A 19,399-nucleotide genomic window follows, 5' to 3' on the forward strand; every position below is an offset into this window, starting at 1 on the left:
ACTTGTTTTGAGTTTGGTCATCTCTGCTGTGCTTTCAACGTAAACAACGTAGGTTTACGAACACGTACGCCAGGGTTCCCCAGCCGTTTAGTGGCTAAGTAGAAAACAAGAAATAAAGATACTGGGGAGGAAATACAAATAAGAAAAGAAACACCTGTTCCTATATGAATTAGAGATTAATTAAGCAGCTGAACCATAAGCGCTGAGAAACGCTTTACAATATGGATAAAAGCAGTAATATACGGTTTGAGAAATAAATATATGGAGATATGGCTAACATACGCCCATTCTGTTTTCAGACTTGTGCCACACAAATACCAAAAACCCCTGTGAAGAACTAGACACATATTTTGGCCCAAATACAGCCTGCAAGACCATGTCAGTACTTAGCCAAAATATATAAGTAGAGAAGGAAAGGCCTCTGACCACACGTCATAGTAAACAAAGTTTTTAAAAATTACTTTTTACTTGGCAGATAACAGTAAGAAGAGATCTGCGCAGTCAAGACAGAATCATTTAGCCTTGACACATTAGCCTGTGTCCGTATGTATTGAAAATCAGGTTGGTGTTCACCACCATGAAACAACACTCTAAAAACAAGCACAATATATATAAAAAATCCCATTAATTGGTTTTAACTATAGTGATTTGTTTGCTTACTTTGTAGTGTAAAGATACAAAGAAATCCAATGGGGTCCAATGATGGAGTCACGAAACAAAAGAAATACTTCTGTCCTGAAGAAGGCCCAACAAAACATAGTCAAAAAGCGTTAGAGATAATGCCTAACAGACATAAGGACTGACACATATGTAGACCATCTGTGAGGCCTCATTTAAGTGCCTTATCTATCTGGAGGCCATACCCTATGGGTCTCCTTTAAAAATGGACTCTGTGACTTGTGCATGACTTTGTTTGCCAATATCACTATCTGAAAATAAGAAGTGTTTTGTGAAGAACAAGGCTGTTTAGTCTCTTCTTTGTTCTGTATGACGAACTTAACAATTTGTTCTACAGGTTATACAAGAATTCAAGTCACGTACAAACCCCACCCAGAAAAATCTTCTTGGGTAATAAGAAGTTAAGCAGTCAACACTTTACAACCAAAAATAACTTGTTTATATGTGTCCTTTCTTAAGTATTGAATAAACTGTTTTTGTAAGGAATGTGCTCATTGTTATATAGTGAGAAACCACAAAATCACAAAATATAATTGGTGGTGAAAAAAACAATCAAGCAGAAACAGGGAGGGTAACCAGTCCACCTTTATTTTTGTACCCCTTCTCTTTCTGCCAACAAAAGCAGCTCAATTGTATGCCTTGCTGTTAGTCTCTTTTGGTTTTAGACAATGCATGTACAACTCTTTAGGCTTTGGCAATACTTGTACCAATTTTGGCTTTGGGCAATGCGTCCAATTTTCTTGGCTCTGGGCAATGCTTGCACCCTTTTTGGCTTTGGGCAATACTTGCACCCTTCTTGGCTTTGTGCAAAACTTGTTCCCTTGAACTCACAATTATTAAGTTAAGTCACATAGGTTCAGAGTTACAATGTTTTAAACTTCTTCATAAATGACTCTTCAGTTAACTTCCCCTTCAGGATCACTTTTAACATTCCTATTGAGCCCTCTTCCTCATCCCAGTACTTGGGGAATTATATGACTTGAAGTCCCCAACATTAAAATTTGGATTTCTCATTTCTTGTATCTGACAATAAGCCATTAGGAGTGTGGGATTTCTGGGAAAGTTAAATAAGGGGGTTTCCGTGTCTTTCTGACCTGTTCCCCCCCATGTGATCCTCCCACAGAACACCACCCCCAAGTTCGGCATCAGGAAGAGTACGCCCTTCCTTGCCCACATGAGAAGGGTCCCAGGCCAGGTTTTCTGGGGGAATCATTGTTGATTCAACACAGTATGTCACGATCACAGTCTGTAAATCTTCATCATTTAGATGTGGCTTGGAAACCTGCAATGGTGAATTAGATGCCGGGGCAGAAGCTTCTTTGTTGGATGATAAAGCCAGCTCAAGTTGTCTAAGGAACTTGAGAGATCCTTTATTTTTCAGTTTTGCATTATTCTTTTGCTTTTGTTTTCTTAACAGGAACAGCATTTTTCAATAGTACGGGCCCTTCATTGGTACAGGCAACGTTGCCCCCAACACCTGATGCTAACGCAGATGGACTGGGCAATAATAAACATGAGTCCATCAGTTCTACAATAACAATTGACCCTTCTTGCGGACCAATTGGAATATCAGTCTCCTCCATGTCTCCATTCAATGCTGATAATGGATTATTCTTGCCAACATCTCTGATCTTGTTAGAGTGGGTATGTATGTAGCCTTCCAGAAAATTCACTTTTGCCATGATTGTCATCATTGTCTTTTTTTCATCCTTAAAATCTTCTTTGAATATTTTATATAGCTTTTCTATAGAATTTAAAGCACTGTTTAAGGCATATAATGCAGATGAAAGTCTTGATTTGCTGTGATATAATGCAGAATTCATTTAGGAGTAATCCTTGTTGGCTGTTTGGGTTGGTATGAGAAAGCTGATGGCTCAAATATTTTTGATTTCTCAGAGGCATCAAGCGAGGGGATCACGATAAGCGAGACCCTAAAGCTCCAATTCCCTGAGAAAACACGGGAACGGGGCTATTTAGTAGAGGAAAATTCATAGGTTAGCTCTACAAAGGTCTCAGGAGGAGAGAGTCTCCTATTAGTTGCTGATTTGTTTGTGACAAGTCACAACCCATTTTTGAAGAAGCAGTTGAAGTAATTAGAATTTCCATCACATGAATTACTGTGTTGCGTAGTATATCCAGACTCTGTGAGGGAGAAACCGCCAACATAGCAGCCAGGTTTGCATCGAAAAAAGCATCCAGCAATGGGCCCATTTCTGACATTGCTCTGCTATGCAATGCATCCTGTGAGGGGTCAGTAAAGAGAGGTGGACAACTGCATGTGGGTTTATCAAAATATGCCATTTATATTAAAGGGAATATATGAAAACAAAGCCTTTCTTGCCCTACTCTACTGAGGAATTCCCTGCCTAGTCTATAAACTAAGGGGACATTATCTAGCATGGGATAACTGGCCCTCACACTAAACAACAAACATACAAAGGAAATATATAGCAACACAATATAATAAACAATATTAACACAATATCTGAATGACCTTCTCCTGTCCTGGGTAAGGTCTCTTCCCCAGGAATCAAAGTCAACTCAAAATGTTCAGCAAAAGAAAATAAAGGTTTTGAACCAGCTCTTGATGTTTCAATTCAAAGGAAAAGTTCATCAAACAAGAATCTACTGGTAACAAGCTTTGTTCGTGGATGGAAGATCCACTTCCAACTTTCAAAAAAGAAATAGCACCAATGGAAATCCTGGTTGTGATAAATAGTCTCTTCTTCCAGATAGTTTGCCACAGTTCAAAAGAAAGTGTAATATTTTCCAATGTCAATAATACACAATTCTCTAGGACTTCTTTAGTTAGAGCTTTAAATTGGTATATTTGTCAGGATGTTTTCTTGGTGCTGCTGCTTCCACTTCAACAACCATACTTCTGCTGTTTTAACTATGAGAACGATTACCTTTGTCCGACAATATGTTATGGCTTCAGACCACTTCAATGCTACATCTGCTGACAACTTAGTATGCCAGCAAAGTTTAAGTACTACTACCACAGCTCAGTACTTTGAATTGTTAGACAAGCCTGGACAAGACACACTTCAACCTCTTCAGGTAGGCAAGGCCCTCTTCGTTTCGATGACTTTCTCAAAAGGGGGAGGGAGCCTGTTTGCCCCTCCAGTCTGTCTGCCACAATAACAACCTGGTTTTGCCCATAAGATTCACTTCTCTCTGGTTTCTGTAGTCTTTGGTACCACAGGTTGTGTATACTTCAGAATATTCTTCACAAGCAATTAGTTCCCCTTCCCCAGCTTTACTCACACATTTCTGCCAGTTAGCAGCCCAAGTAATTACCCAGAAGCTTTGGTGACACTCTCTCAGCCTCAGGTAATACTGGCACACTCGTATCTTAGGCCACTTGAGTATTAACAACTTAACAGTGCAGTTGGATGACTCTTTAATTCATGGAAAGGTTGGTTTCACTATAAAACGTGGGTGCCTCTTGGCGGGAGTAATGCTTGTTCTCTTCAATTGTTTAGACTCTTCACTTCGTGGAAATGAAAAGAATGCCACATCTAGATACAGTATAAGATTCAGTCATTCAGTTGAAGACACAATTAGGCACACGCGACCTCCCTTTAAAGCAGATTTGAAGGTTTAACGATGAATAGAGAATTGTATTCCCATGTATCGGTAAAGGATTGAGTTCGGACATCTTTTGGGATTGACAATTAGGCACACACGACATCCTTTTGATGTAGTTTTCACACTTGAACTTGTAACTTGGGCATTGTCAAGATTAGGAATTCGGTAATAGTTTAGAGAGTGTTCCCTCTTCTTAATTAGGGACACACAACCATTCCGTTTAGACAGCAACAGTCTTTAAATGATTCGACAATGGATTTCAGCAATGTTAGCTTCTCACGCAAGTGTTAGGTCTTTCATGGTAGATGTGAGTGCTACATGTCCATTGTTAATAATACTATCGATCGACTTCATTTGGTATACAAAACCATGAAAGCAACATACATAAAATATCAAACAATGCAAATAGGCAGTTAATACAAATAAGCAATAAATACATGCATAATTACAACATGTTATATACAAGGTAAAATAAGGAAAATAATCCTGCAATCTGCTGTCTCATATATATAATTCAGTCAACCCCTATCTATGATAGTAATTATTTATGCTAAAAGGAATAAAAACAGAAAAAAATAACAATTTTAATTCACAACAAATATTTGCCAGTCAGGACGATGCTAAAATTTGAAAGGTAAAATCCCAAATCTAATTCCTTGTGACCATTATAAAAGTTGCCCATTGCTACACTACACAGTCCCCCTTCTGAGCTACGCTCTATGAATATACTTGGCAATATAATGTAACATATTAGAATCTACACATCCTCCTCAAAAATCTAATGCCTGTGGCCTTGTTGTCCACATAATGGCAGTAGGTACCTTGCCCTAAAATCGTTATACCTGTGGCACGGGAGCATAAAATAAAGAACAGTTTCATTATGAGTGCTACAGCACCGGCAAGAGAGTGGCTTGTATTATTCCAATTTTTAATTATGAATGCAACAGACAAGTTCTACTTGCATAAAGCCATATGCAAGGGAACAGTGAGCTAGATACTGTTACTGGCAAGGATCGCGCAAAGTGTTAGAATGCCCTGCTTCACTCACAGCTTCTCAGAAACTTTCTTTGCTGGTTCCTGTCTTCCACTTCTGCTGCTTCTGGCTCACTGGGGACCCACACCCTTCTCTTGAACAGATGTCTCCGGTCCGGCCACTCATATTGGGAGTTTCTTCTGCTCCTGAGACCCTTGGCTTGCATCTTGCTTCTTGCCTTAGTCTCCTGTACATCTGCAGCTCAGAGACCACTGCAATCAGGCTCACATTGGCAAATCGTTTCTCCTGCATGCTTTCCACTGCGCAGCCTCTGCACTTCAGACTTTGGGAGAACAGGACTCTCTCAGAACTTGCAAGTGAAATCTGCTGTTTCCACATTCTGGCTTGCTCTTGTTCTCCCATTTCTGCGTGGTTTGCCACCCTGATTCTACTACTACAGACTGCACCCAAGCTCACATTCCAGCTATTTCTACTCCTTCCTTGCTGGGGGGGGGGGACTTTTATGCCTCCCAGGTTCAGTAATAGGCATCAGGTGTGGCCTATTAGCCTTGATTGCCTGACTACTCCAATGGCTACTTGGCTTAATTGCATGACTGATACATCTGCATGCCTCTTCAGCCCTCTTCCTTGTCTCAGTACCTCTAGGATTCTGGGAACTGTAGTGTCTTTCAATAAAGTTAGGTTTTTCCACGTCTGCATTACTTGCGAGGGTAGATTTAATTCCCTTACTATTACAGAGGAAGATGGTTTAGTGAAGCCAACATGTCCACATTCCCTTACATTGCACCCTTGCCTTTACCTGGCCACCTGGGAGAAGACTTTAGGCAAGGTTTCAGTGAGGGGCCGTTAAGATTGTTCATATAACTCATACATGTCAAGCACACAAAATAGTAGAGTGCTTACTGTTGCAAAGAATTCAGGCAGTGTGGCCCCAGAAAGCAAACTCCCACAGACTGACCCTCTCTTTTATACTTTGCATGGCGGATTAAGAGAGGTTGTTGTAGCCATGAAAGAGGTCCTCCCTTGCAACAACCAGTCAAGAGAAAATGGCTCCACCAACTCTCAACACTGCCGCAGACTGACACTCTCTTTGACACTCTGCCTTTTTAGAATGTTGAGCCTGGGCCAGCCAATCAGGATTGGGAATTTCTTTGTATTGTGAGGAAGTACTTTGCCTGATCTTGGGGACAGAGAGTGGGGAGGTCAAAATGACTAGGAGCCTCACAAGCCCCTACATGCCCTCACAAGCTAGTGGTTGCTGGACCTGGAGGCTGTTTATGGGGTATCCCCAGACCCCCCCCGCTTGGTCCTGCACTAAGGCAGGGGACAGTCACAGGAGCATACACACAAACACCAATGACTGCTTTGAGTTACCTCCACCTTGGGGTATACATGGGGTATTGTTATTGGTACTCCATAAACAGGTACAAACACCCAGCATGGGAATTAATGCCTTTTCCTTGATGGGAACAGCTTTGAAAGATTCTGATTTCACCTTATCAAGTGTGAAGATATTGCTGTGTGTCACCCCAGTCAAAGGCAACATATGAGAGCATGTCTCAGACTTGCACATAAAGTGGGAGTCTTGCGGATGTAAAGTTGCACTTGACTCGTGAACAGAATGCAAGGAAACATATGCACTGTAGGAAAGTTGAGCAATGATGCATGTGACAACAAGTAGGTGTGTTTCAACAAAATGTGTTTATTTGTGTTTAAGTCAGGATAAGGGTTGAACCAAATGCCTATAGGAACTTGGGGAAGTTCTATAAATAATAACAAAGTTCCCAATGAAACAATGTCAGGGATGGAACAACATAAATTCCTGGTGTATTCTGCACCACCAGTGGCCTTGCCTAAATCAAAAAGTTCTTAACCTAGTCTTAAAGGCTCTTTGTCCCTCCAGGGGCAATGTATTCTACAAAGCAATGTCCAAAGAGCTGGCCAACAGAAAGATCCAATCCTATTCTTAACAAGTACTTAGCCTCTTGACTAACCCTATGCTAAAACACACATTTTCCAAGTCTTGCTCAATGAAGGTATTCACAAATCCTATTCTTGACTGCCCAGCCCTACTCTATGATGCAGCATAAAGAATGCTCTTGGGGATCTGGGCACTTAGGTTAATGTCTTTGTATTTTATTTGTAAAGCACTACATTCTGAGCAAGCCACTTCAAAGCACAGGCGCATGTGGGGACGAGGGAAGGAGAGTGCAGACATAGGGGTGCAACATACCAATCGTAGCACACTTGCAGTTGGCCTTCAAGGATATCTTGTACATTAGCACTACAAGGGACAGAAGCCTTGAGTGAGGTTTCTTTGGTGCTGTCAAGGGTATTGTAAACAGTCCTTCATTATAATCCGTCCCACTAACATTGGGAGATTCTTCCCTCATCCAGTAAATGTTTTTTGTAAAGATATTCAGGTTCTAAGTCTGTCTGATTGCCAGGGGGAGGGATTTTCAGAGATCTGGGGATAAGGAGGTCCGTCTCTTTCCACAGGCATGTGTTTGTTGAGCCATGTGTTGGTGAGCAATAGCTTGTTGGTAGACCTCAGAGGCTGAATGTAACATTGAAGTTACCAGGTCCTGTATACTGTACACATCCACTTTTGATCATCTCTTCACCTGTCTATAAAACAATAACAATTCTCTCACATGCGGCAAAAAAGCAATCTTTTAAGCTAATTTGAAAATGTATAGTGCCTTGCCCTATGGCTTTGAGCTGGATGTGAACGTCTGGGGGTGGCTAATAGGTGGCGCTGTGATGTGGTGGTTAGCTCAAATGGCCTATTCTACTATCACATTAAAAGTAGAAGGATATTTTCTTGGATCTTTGAAACCCATCATAATGGTGATGGTATAATATAAACGAATGCCCCACTGCTCCAAATATGTCAACTGCACCACACTCATGATCACCAATGAGGGTTGAACACAGATGTGGTAGTTATACTTTGCCCTTATGAGAATTATATTAATCTCATATGGGGTGGTGAAAATGCTAGATGTTATGTTCATGTGCAAACCTTTAGTACCTTGCTCTGTGGCTCTAAACTATAAGCGGACATCCAGAAATTGCTACTAGGCGGTGCTGTGACATGTGGGGCTTGACTTTTTCATACCTGGGGCTTCCTAGCTCTCTTTCACAAGGATTGAAGATACTGTCTGTGGATCTTCTAACACCAGCTTCATTCTGAAGAAAATAAGCACATCAATCCTCGTTTCTCCTCCTGGAGTCGTATTGCTGTGCGTGTTTTTGTTTATAACTGACAACCTTGTCATACTGGTTGCATTCGAGTTTGACTACCTTGGGATATCTTTGTCTTCTAAATTCAACAATGTCTCTCATGCTAACAAACAAAGGTCTAGAATGAGACAAGCCATAGGTGGTATTACACGCTTCTTCAAGATGTATAAGGCCCAACCTATGGATGTGTGAAGGCAAAGGAAAATATGGGGCTGGAACCTGGGTCCAAGCACTACTGCATTTTTGCAAATCAAGGAAATATTTTTTCAGAAGTCTGCTTGGACGAGCCGGTGCAGCATAGACATAAGCTATTCTTGCAGAACTAGCAACGCCACACTTGGAAGACGACCTAGTTGTCAAACCTATGCTTTGGTTACGAATTGGCGGGTAACAGAAAGGCCTCTCTTACTCACCATATAATTAGCAGTTTTGTGAAGTGAACTATATTGAACCATACCATGGCTAAAACGAAAGAAACATCTTCTATAAGTGACTAGAGCTGGATTTGTTTCATTACCACAGGTTGCAGATAAAGGTGTTGTACGATGGGGGTGTGGCTTGATGGCTCGGTGAGAGGACGTGCTCTCGAGGAGCTCCCGATGATCCGACATAGATCCTGAGAGAATATGGATATGCACGGCGAAAAAGCTTGACTGCAACACTTCCCTGGACGTGGGAAGGTCTGGAGTGCATGATGTACGATCCTTGAAGCGGATCCACACACAATTGAGGAATCGCGGCTGCCAAGGCGCAGCAGGGCTCCCACGACCTGGTGAGCGAAAAGATGGCGGCCACTGGACAAAGTGTCGTAAAAATGACTGAGGCGCCCCGGAGTAGCCGCGAGCTGGCGCGGTGTCGCTGAGTCTGCCGCGACCCCTTCGCAAGCGGGGCTTTCGGCCCGTGGGTAGCATGGAGACCCAGCAGCGAGGAGCCCGCTGGGGTGTGAGGCGGCCCCCGGAGCCAGGACGTGAGGAGAGGCGGCAAGAGCCCTGGCGTACCCGGGATCCCGGACGCAGCGGTGGACCACTGAGACATGCGCCAGACGGCGCCTTGCTCGCGGGTCTACATCACTGCAACGGTGCCCGCCGAGCACCAGACTGCGGACACACGCAACCCGGCGGAGCAGGGATTCGCGTGGTGTCCGGCCCGAGGTGGCCGAGGGAGCGGAGAAGTGCGGCTGCGAGCCGGAACAGGATTGGGACATCCCCGGCGGGGCCCTGACTCGATGGAGCGAGGTCCGGGAACAGCGGCCTGAGCATCGGGACACCAACAACATAAGGACGCATTCCGGGAGGGGTGCCCGGCAGGCCCTCCCGGCGGCAGAGCATGTGTCAGAAGGTACAAATGCGGCCGGGGGAGGGGCCGGGGGGTGTGGCGGACTGCCCGCAGCACGCGGCTGGCAGGGGTGATTTGAGTGACTGGTGTGGGGACCACGGGGGCCCGGACTCGCCGGAGCGGGCCCGAAGCCCAGAAGCGGAGTGCAGGAACAGCTACAAACTGCCTCACCGAGCACTGGGGCACCAAAAGGAGTCGGACGCGCCCCGAGGGGGGTGCTTGGCTGCCTCCCTGAGCAGAGTGTATGGAACCTGAGAGGGCACATATGAGGCCCTGGCGGAGGCTAAGAAGTTCCGGGAGACCCCCGCTGCACACGTGCTGGCGACTATAAACTGAGGAGCCGGAAAGGGGCTCAGATAGCGCACCCTGGCCTGTGGATGGAGTGGGGCTGCACCCAAGCTGGGGCACAACGCAGCCCAAACCGAGTGCAAGAACGCACCGAGGAGTGCGAACGAGGTCTGAGCCTGGTGGGACCTCACTGCGGGCTGCAGGAGTGAGACAGTATAAGTGGATAACTCTGGAGCACTTGCTGGTCCCCAGATACAGTATCAGGCGGCCTCCTTAGTCAAGGGGCGTGAGAAAACACCTGAGGCAAGATTGTGGGCTAGATGGCCTTGAGGCTAACAGAGTGCCGGAGTGGGAGAGCGCTGGGTCAGCGGGTGTACATGACCACTGGCTACTGAAGGAAATACAGTGGGGGCCAGTGGAGCGACACTGCGTGAGCGCAGGTACGTGGGAGTGCACATCCCATTCTAGGTATGGGGTGAGCAACAAGGGCACACCTGAACACAGCTGAAACGGCCCCTGATACGCCAAGAGTGGCCTGGCGCCACATGGACTTTCGTACGAGGGGTGGCACTGCTGGTTTACGCCCGGACAGCATAGCATGATGTCTAATAAAATTGTCAGACCCAGGAACAAACAGCCCACGCTGGAGGCCTATGCCAAGACGCCTCCAGGTGCAGAAGGGGGCAAAAGCAAAGACACTACCGCTGCAGTAGCGGAGACACCGGGCACGATCCAGGAAGTGCTGGCAGCGATTGCAGACTTGAAAGTTGCTTGGGAGACCAAACTGGGCCTGGCAATGAACAAACTGAAAGTGGGTCTGGACCTCAAGATCGGAGCGGTCCAGGAGGAAGTCAATTTGTTGAGACAGGATGTGCGGACACTTGCGGAGCGCACTGGAAACTTGGAAAAGGAGATGGCCCCGAATACGGTGGCATGCGCCGCCCACGGATTGGAACTCCATGCCCTCGTGCAGCATGTGGGCAACCTGGAGAACAGGGCGGAGGAGCCGGAAGGGTGCGCTAGATGCAATAACATTTGTATTGTTGGTCTGCCAGAAGGAATGGAGGGGCCTAACCCAACAGAATATGTTGAATCCATGCTTCTGCAGGAAATAACTGGTGGAGCACTGACCCAGGGGTTTGCAGATGAGAGGGCGCACAGGGCCTTGACAAGGAGACCGCCCCCAGGAGCCCCCCCGCGGCCGCTGATCGCAAAGATTATGTACTACCGGGATCGGGAGAAGATACTCGAATTCTTCCAGAAGGGAGGAACGATAGAAAGGGGGCCGGCAAAAATCACGGCGTACCCGGACTATACTTTGCACGTACAGCGCAGCAGGATGAACTTCGGGGCGATGAAAAGGGGGTTGAGAAAGGCCAGCCACCGATATATGTTGCTTTACCCGGCCAAACTGAAAGTGTTCTACAAGAACAAAACTCTGTTTTTTGAGACACAGCAAATACATGCTGGCAAGATCCGCTAGATGCAACAATCCTAATTAGATGAGTGGGAGCTCCTGGAAGACAATCCTTGAACCCCATAGTATTACACTTAGTTAGGTCACTGTTAGTTCGGTGACGCCCCGTGGGGTCCTAGCCCTCGGTTCACGAGATAGGACCATACGCGGGTGGGCCTGAGATCCAGGGATGGAGCTGGGCATTTGTTGGGGTTGGGTTGGGTGGGGGGTGGGGAAGGGTTGTGTGCAGTGGGGCAGAGTTGGGGAAAGAGGGGGGGGATTGTTGAGGTTGGGAGGGATAAGAGTCGGAAAACGGGCCATCAAGGAAGACATCAGTGGGAGGGTTGGATGGGGCGAACATCAAGAAGATGGCATCAGGTAATCTCAGAGTGGTGACCTGGAATGTGCGGGGCCTCAATAGTTATCTAAAACGTAATAAAGTGATGATGTACCTAAAGAGGATGCTGATTGACATAGCTCTGCTACAGGAGACCCACCTCACCAAGTTGGAGGTGGTCAGGAGAAAATGGAAGGGTAGCGTCATAGGAGCCGCATACTCGGCATATGCAAGAGGGGTGATCACATGGGTGGCACCGCATGTGCCGTTTCAGCTGCTCAGATCAACCCGGAAGGTAGAATGGTGGTGGGATTCCTGGAGAACAGGGAAGTGAACATTATAAATTTGTACGCCCCTAACCATGACACAGAGGCATATGATAGGTCCCTCTATAGTAAAATGTGCCCCCTGTTGGGTGGCGCAATAGTGTGGGGAGGGGACTTTAATTGCACCCTGAACCCCGGGATAGACAGGTCAGATGCCAAGTCAGATAAGCCGGCGCTGGCAGCTAAAGCACTGAGGACACTGTTGACAGACCTTGGTCTAGAGGATGTGTGGAGACGGCTGCACCCAACGGACAGGCAATACTCGCACTACGCAGCACCACATGACCTGCACACGAGGCTAGATTATGTGTTTGCTGCCGCCGAGATAGTGGGAGAGATGGTGGGTGCAGAATACAAGGCCAGGGTACTTTCCGACCATTTGGTTGTAGAGTGGCGACATCCACCCCCCAGGGCGCAAATCCCAACGTGGAGGCTTAGAGCTGAGGCCCTACAGGATGCGGGATTTTGAGAGAACTTGAGGGAGGCCATCGAAGAATATTTTGATGTCAATACGGGCAGTGTACGATCCACAGGAACAGTATGGGAGGCATTTAAGGTGGTGGTGCGCGGGGTAGCTATATCAAAATCTAAAGGGCTCCAAGGGGGTATAGAACAGGAACTGCAGGAAGCAGAAAGAGAGTTGGAGAGCCTGATACAGAGTGGGGGGACCACCTGGGAGGACAGCGCCAAGATAAGGGATTTACAGACGACCTGTAGGGAACTCTGGGACAGATTACGCAAGCTAAACTATAAGAAATATACAGAGAGGCAACATGCAGGGGGGGATAAGCCGGGCAGACTACTGGCCTGGTTATACAAAAATTAGACCCCCCACCCGGTGATCAGAGAGGTCAGGGATGCGGAAGGCCGAATCTGTAATACTCAGGAGGGAGTAAACGAGGAGTTCCTCAGGTATTATAAACGATTATATGAGGACACAGGGGAGGATATGAGTCAAGAAATACTGGAAACAATAGAGGACATAGGGCTGCCCACCTTGGATGACTTAGAACGTGCAGACCTAGATGCCCCCATCACCTCGGACGAACTGGAGGCGGTGATCCAACACCTGCCCACATGTAAGGCGCCCGGGTTGGATGGGTTACCCAGTGAGTTTTATAAAACATATAAGCAGGAGCTACTCCAGCCGCTGCTGGCCATGTTCAATGAAGTATATGAGCAAGGGGAACTGCCAGAGTCCCTTCATGAGGCAGTGATCATCCCGCTTCTGAAACCGGGCAAGCCGGACATGGAGTGTGGGTCTTATAGGCCCTTGTCTATGCTTAATCAGGATAGTAAAATACTCACAGCAGTGCTTGCCAACAGATTTAAGAGAGTAATAGGCAAATACACCCGGATCAAACAGGCTATGTCCCCGGTAGAAATATCAAAGACAACCATAGAAGGCTGCATCACATCATTGATGAAGCCGAGAAAGACCCGGGTGAGTTGGCCATCGTGTCGCTGGATGCGGTGAAAGCCTTTGATTCTGTCAGGTGGCCATGGTTGATGGCAACCCTGAAATGATACGGGATGGGACCGGGATACATTAGATGGGCCCAGATGCTATATAGCTCCCCGATAGTGAGAGTCAAAACAGGAACTACAATCTCAGATAAATGGCAACTTAGTAGGGGGACCAGACAGGGTTGCCCCTGGTCACCCATGTTATATATCCTGGCATTGGAGCCGTTGCCAATTTGCCTGAGGCAACAATACGGGGAGGTGGGGATTCGTACAACGTGAGGCTCACACCTGATATCACTGTATGCAGATGATATGCTCCTCTACTTGCGCTTCCCGGAAGAGAATCTGCAATATGTGCTGGAGGTGATGGATCGCTATGCCACCCTCTCGGGCATATCGGTGAACCCCGGGAAGTCCAGTGTGTTCCCCCTGGGATATAAAAGTATCCCACTGGAAGAGCTGCCCATCCTGCAGATACCCTGGCAGACCGAGATGTTCAGATATCTGGGCGTACATATTTACCATAAGATAGAGACTGATCACAAACATAACACGGAGGAAGCAATTGATGGAATCAAAAACAGCATGGTGTTCTAGTCTAGATTACGCCTTGCTATGTTCGGAAGAGCAGCGCTGCTCAAAATGGTGGTTTTGCCCAGACTTTTGCATTTCTTTGTGAATGTTCCGTACCTGATCCCCAGGCGCTTCTTTGTGAGACTTCATGGCCTGTGCAGGGGCTTCCTGTGGCACAACTCCAGGAATAGGGTGGCCCTGTGGAAACTACAGAATACGTATGATAAAGGGGGCATAAACCTGCCGAATTTTGAATTGTATTACTTGGCGGGACAGTTGTTGTATGTGGCTAGGTGGTTGTCTGCAGAGGACTCGGCAGCAGCTAGGCTCTTGCAGGGTGATTCAGCCCCCTATTTCCTTAGAGAGACGGTGTGGCTGCCAAAAACTAAAATAGCGGGGATGGAGAGACTATTGGTGCTGGGCTGGGAAATCTGGCGCAGAGCATGGAGAACTGTGGGCGACCCAGACCCGCTCTCTCAGCAGGTCCCGCTGGTGGTGTTCTATGGGGAAGACCCCCAACTGTTCAAAGGGGTCCGCAGATACTGGGAACCGGTGGGCCTAGCCACCCTAGGAGACATATGGCAGGAGGGGGAGGCACTGGAATTCCAGATGCTGCAGGAGGAGACAGGGGTGCATAGGAGCCAATATATTACTTATACCAGGCTCATGAAACGGGTGAGGGAGAGGTGGTCTGAGACGGTACTAGCAGAAGAACCTGATGCCACCCTGGAAATGATGTACGATGTCTCGGAGGGTGGGCATGAGATATCTCGGATATAGGAGCTCCTGGGAGCGAAGGCAGGGAAAGAGCTGCTCCAACTGTGGCTTGACTGGGGGGAGGAGGTGGGCGAACCCATGACAGAGGGACAGTGGGATAGAGCCCTAAGGTATCATAAGAAGGTGTCCCGGAACGCGAGACTCCAGCAGATCCAGCTGTATGTCACCCACAGAGCTTATCTGACCCCCGGTAGAGTAGCTAGGTTTGGAGGCTCGGCTATACAGAAATGCCCCAGGTGTGGGGAGGAGGAAGCAGGGCTGCTGCACATGTTCTGGGCCTGCCCAGAGGTGTAGAGATTCTGGGAAGAAATAAAAACGAGAATGGCAAGTGGGGGAGTGGTGCTTGACGTGAGGTCTGCTTGGGCATGCATGCTTGGGAGTTTTCCCAGGCCACGTAATTCAAAACATATCAGCAAAATGAAAGACCTGGCCTGTATCCTGGCCAAGCGCAGAATTGCAATGTGTTGGAAAGCGGCCCATAGGCCTAGGGTGGAGACTTGGTGGGCGGACCTCTTGAAATGGGCAGAAGCAGAAACTGCGGTATGGTATGATGCAGTCACTAACTAGGGGGGGAGAGGAGGTAGTGGGCCCGTTGATAGCTTGGAGGCAACTGGTGGCCTCAATGGCAAACCCCCACCAGGTCAATCATGAAAGAGAAGACTTGGAGGAGTTGATAAACATCGAGACACATGTAAATGTTCATGCAGATGGCACGGATAAGACGACTCAAGTTTTTGGGGAGGGAGGGGGGAGGACGGTGGATAATACTGTATAATGTGATGCCAGGAACTGACTTTGAACGTCCTAAATGGTTGTGATGTTTGATGTGTTGTTTGTTAAAATAATAAAAACTGTTTTAAAAATAAAAAAATAAAATAGGTGTTGTACGATAGTAAAAAAAAGAACTCCAAGAGTATCTCTATCTTAAGTGGAATCCAGGGAACTAATGAAGCCAACAAAGAGAAGTTGTGAAATACTGCGGTCATCTGATATCCAGCCTTATTAGCTAAGGAGTCATTTTAAATATGACAGAGTTTGAGTTACCAAAGCTCGATTCAATGGGTTGCCACTACGAGCGGTTACTGGACAATGACCCAATGTGGCAGATCCTGATCAGATCTGCTTACTTTGCCCTGCACCTTCAGAAGATTGAATGCGTTTTTTGTTGTTTTGTCCGGCCCACCGCCAAATAAAATATCGATGCATTTATTTCGTTTACATTCACCACAGGACATGGACTATCTTCAGAGTACCTACAGAAAGGCAGACAATACGAAAACATGACATACAAGAGAGAAGAAGCATTGCTTTGCTTTTGTGTAATCATGGGATTGGCATTTGCTATTCACTACTATCATTTGTTTATCTGCCCATATGTTAGCAACAATTGTCAAACGGTGTGAGTACTTGGGGATATGATGGCAGTACCCCACACATTCCTACCTAATTTCTTTAAGAATACCAAAACTGTTGGGGTTTCCAATCCTTGTTTTTATCAGGAATTAAATGCAAGGACCAGATACAAGGACAAACATATTGCTTACAAATCAACTGTGCGAAGGCACAATTGGTTACGTCATTACATCTTTATTTCACCATGAGCTGATTTACAAATGCAATGTAGTCATTACCTTTCAGAGAACAGTTCAGCGATCACAATGGCCGCCTCTGATCAAAAAACACATTGTTGATTGTAGTTGAAAGAGATCTAAGGAGGATGAATTTAGGGTGTTTGGTAGTAACTAGGCCTACGACTACTGACGTGGGCACTGATCCTCACATGATAACCAACGCAAACCAGGACCAGATGGCCTCTTCTGTGAGTGAACACCTTCCTTTACATGTGGTTCCTTCCTCATTGAGACCGATTTCAAACCTGTTAAGGGCTCAGCAATCAAAAATAACTTCCTTCTTACATCCGGCCCGCACAAATCCCATCTTGCTGTACCACTTAGTTCTGACATGCACACTCAACAGATGGGGACTATAAATGGTCTAATCATTGGGTAGACAATTAATTTAACTGATAATTTGAGGTCGCCCTCTCAAAAAAACGGAATTAAACATTATTTAAGTAAAACCAATTTTTTAAAATAGCACTATATACATTTTCTTTTTTAAATAGTGAAAACCTAAATCACCCTAACTAACAATAGCACTCAAGTTCATTAGATGTATTCTCTAGTATAGATATATGAGTTTGGCTATATCTTAGATTGACTGTGTGGAATGCTTTGTGTTTCATAAAGTATTTTTAGATGTTCGATCATATTTATTAGGATTTTATGTTTTGTTTTATTGCGTCTTTTGCAATTTTTGTGAAGTTTAATGCTAAATGAATATGCATATATTTTTCATGATGGAAACGGGAAATGTTCTTTTGAACTGAGCCACATTAATAATAAATCAAATAAATTAATGGTGAAATACATGTACCTATATCTTAAATAGTTTATAACATGCAGTACTTGTCATCTATATGTGTAAAATATTCTCACATGCAATGTATGCTTTTTCACAATACAAGACCCCTGTTGTAAATGAAGAGCCTAATAAGCAGATCAAAGCAGCGTCATTCTGGCGGAAAACAAATAGCAGATCTTCTTGAGTTGACTTCCAATTGGTAAATGGCTCCTCGAGTTTCAGCTGAATTGGCTCTATCTTAGTCAACGAGCCCAGCCTTCTTCAGGGAAGAAAACAAGTCTGTTTGTAGTTGGAGTGATGAATACAGCCTGTTAATACTTTGGGAAGCTCCAAGGGCAGTCACATCTATAGAAGAGGCCTTCATGTGCCTGGGCTGGGCAGGAGACCTACGTGTGGGACAGGGCCAGGAAGAAACCTAATCTTATGGTACAAGTCCTATGCCAATGAATGATTTTTGTGGAGCACCTCACGTTTCTGTGAAAGGCAAAAGGTTTAAGCTATGCACAAAAGGCCGGAATATCTACTCACCTGCAGAGTGATCACTCAATGCACACCAAAGATAGCGACGAGTGATTAGTGGCATATCGTTCTGTGGTAAAGCTCAAATGTGCTCGTAAATGTTCATGGGCAGAACACTGGTAATGAAGAGATTTGAACACTCAAGGGAGCAAACAGGGGAGCTGGGTTCAAACCTCCTCTCTTCAAAGTAAAATAAAATGGGATAAAATTCGGATCAATTAGAAGAAAATAATATCAGTTGCTCAATTCAAAGTATAACTTTCCATCATAATCAAGCACAGGCAGAGAAAGAAAAGCCAATATTGTTGTAGTGCTTGTGTGGTGATGTAATCAGGTGCCAGTCACACCCAAGCCCGAGGACGACTGTCCAACAAACCCCCAAAACACCCAGGGTATAACCCCATTGTGCATGTTAGAAATGTACATTCTGCTCTACTGCACTTACGGCATTCATGCCTGGTGATCAGTGATTTTTAAGGAGGCCTCTGATATTCAACATCTGCCCCTCTCCCACAGTACCTGCCCCACAAGTGAAATGGCCTCTGGTTTAAGAGAGGCCAGGTGGCACAGGAAGAATGCAAAACAATAAAGAGATTGGCAGAGTCACTGTGCAGGAGCTGGGACTTCGAGTCCCCTAATTCAATATGACCAAATGGTATAAACCAAGAGAAACATAAAATAAAGTCACTATGTGATACGCTGGAGTAGTCTGTCCAGAAAACAATAATGTGTGTACAGGTTCAACTGACCAGTGTGAAATACTCTTTTCAGCTGATGAGTTCTCAAAATAAACTTAGGGTAGAAGGGCAGTGGTTCAACAAATATGTAAGACATGAGGATAAACTACGTGTGTAGTATAAAACCCATTCTAGGAGGGACTGAACTAGGGACGTGTAAAAAAAAAACATTGAATAACTGCTTTCTCTGGAGTTGAGCATTCTCCCCTTTGGCAACAGTGCCGTGCTTGGAAATATATGCCAGGCTGTAAGTACATAATGTCTAATAACATCCCCTTTAGTAATATTCCCACACATTATTCTAATAGAACATTTCAGAACCAAATTCTGTATCACTGATGCTCATCTCCAACCCCCCTTTGTTTACTATGTTCAATGAGCTGCCCCATCCAGCATGCAGACTTGTCATCAGCATTTAAAGGGTGCCTGATCCTGATCTGTATTTGTATTGAGGCAGATAATTCAGTTTCTGGTGCTCAGACCACTTATTATTAAGTGCCTCCACCTCCACAGGAAAATGCGGGGGAAACAGATGAGCAGCAGCTAGCCACATAGTTACAAAAAGTGTTTATATCCATGCAAGTTGCAGAAGTTCAGGGAACTACGCACATTTGCTGGAGAAATCTGAGCAATCAGCAATTAACTGGTGCC

This window comes from Ambystoma mexicanum, chromosome 8 (genome assembly GCF_040938575.1).
Source record: "Ambystoma mexicanum isolate Mex_15411 chromosome 8, UKY_AmexF1_1, whole genome shotgun sequence".
Classification (NCBI taxonomy): Eukaryota; Metazoa; Chordata; class Amphibia; order Caudata; family Ambystomatidae; genus Ambystoma; species Ambystoma mexicanum.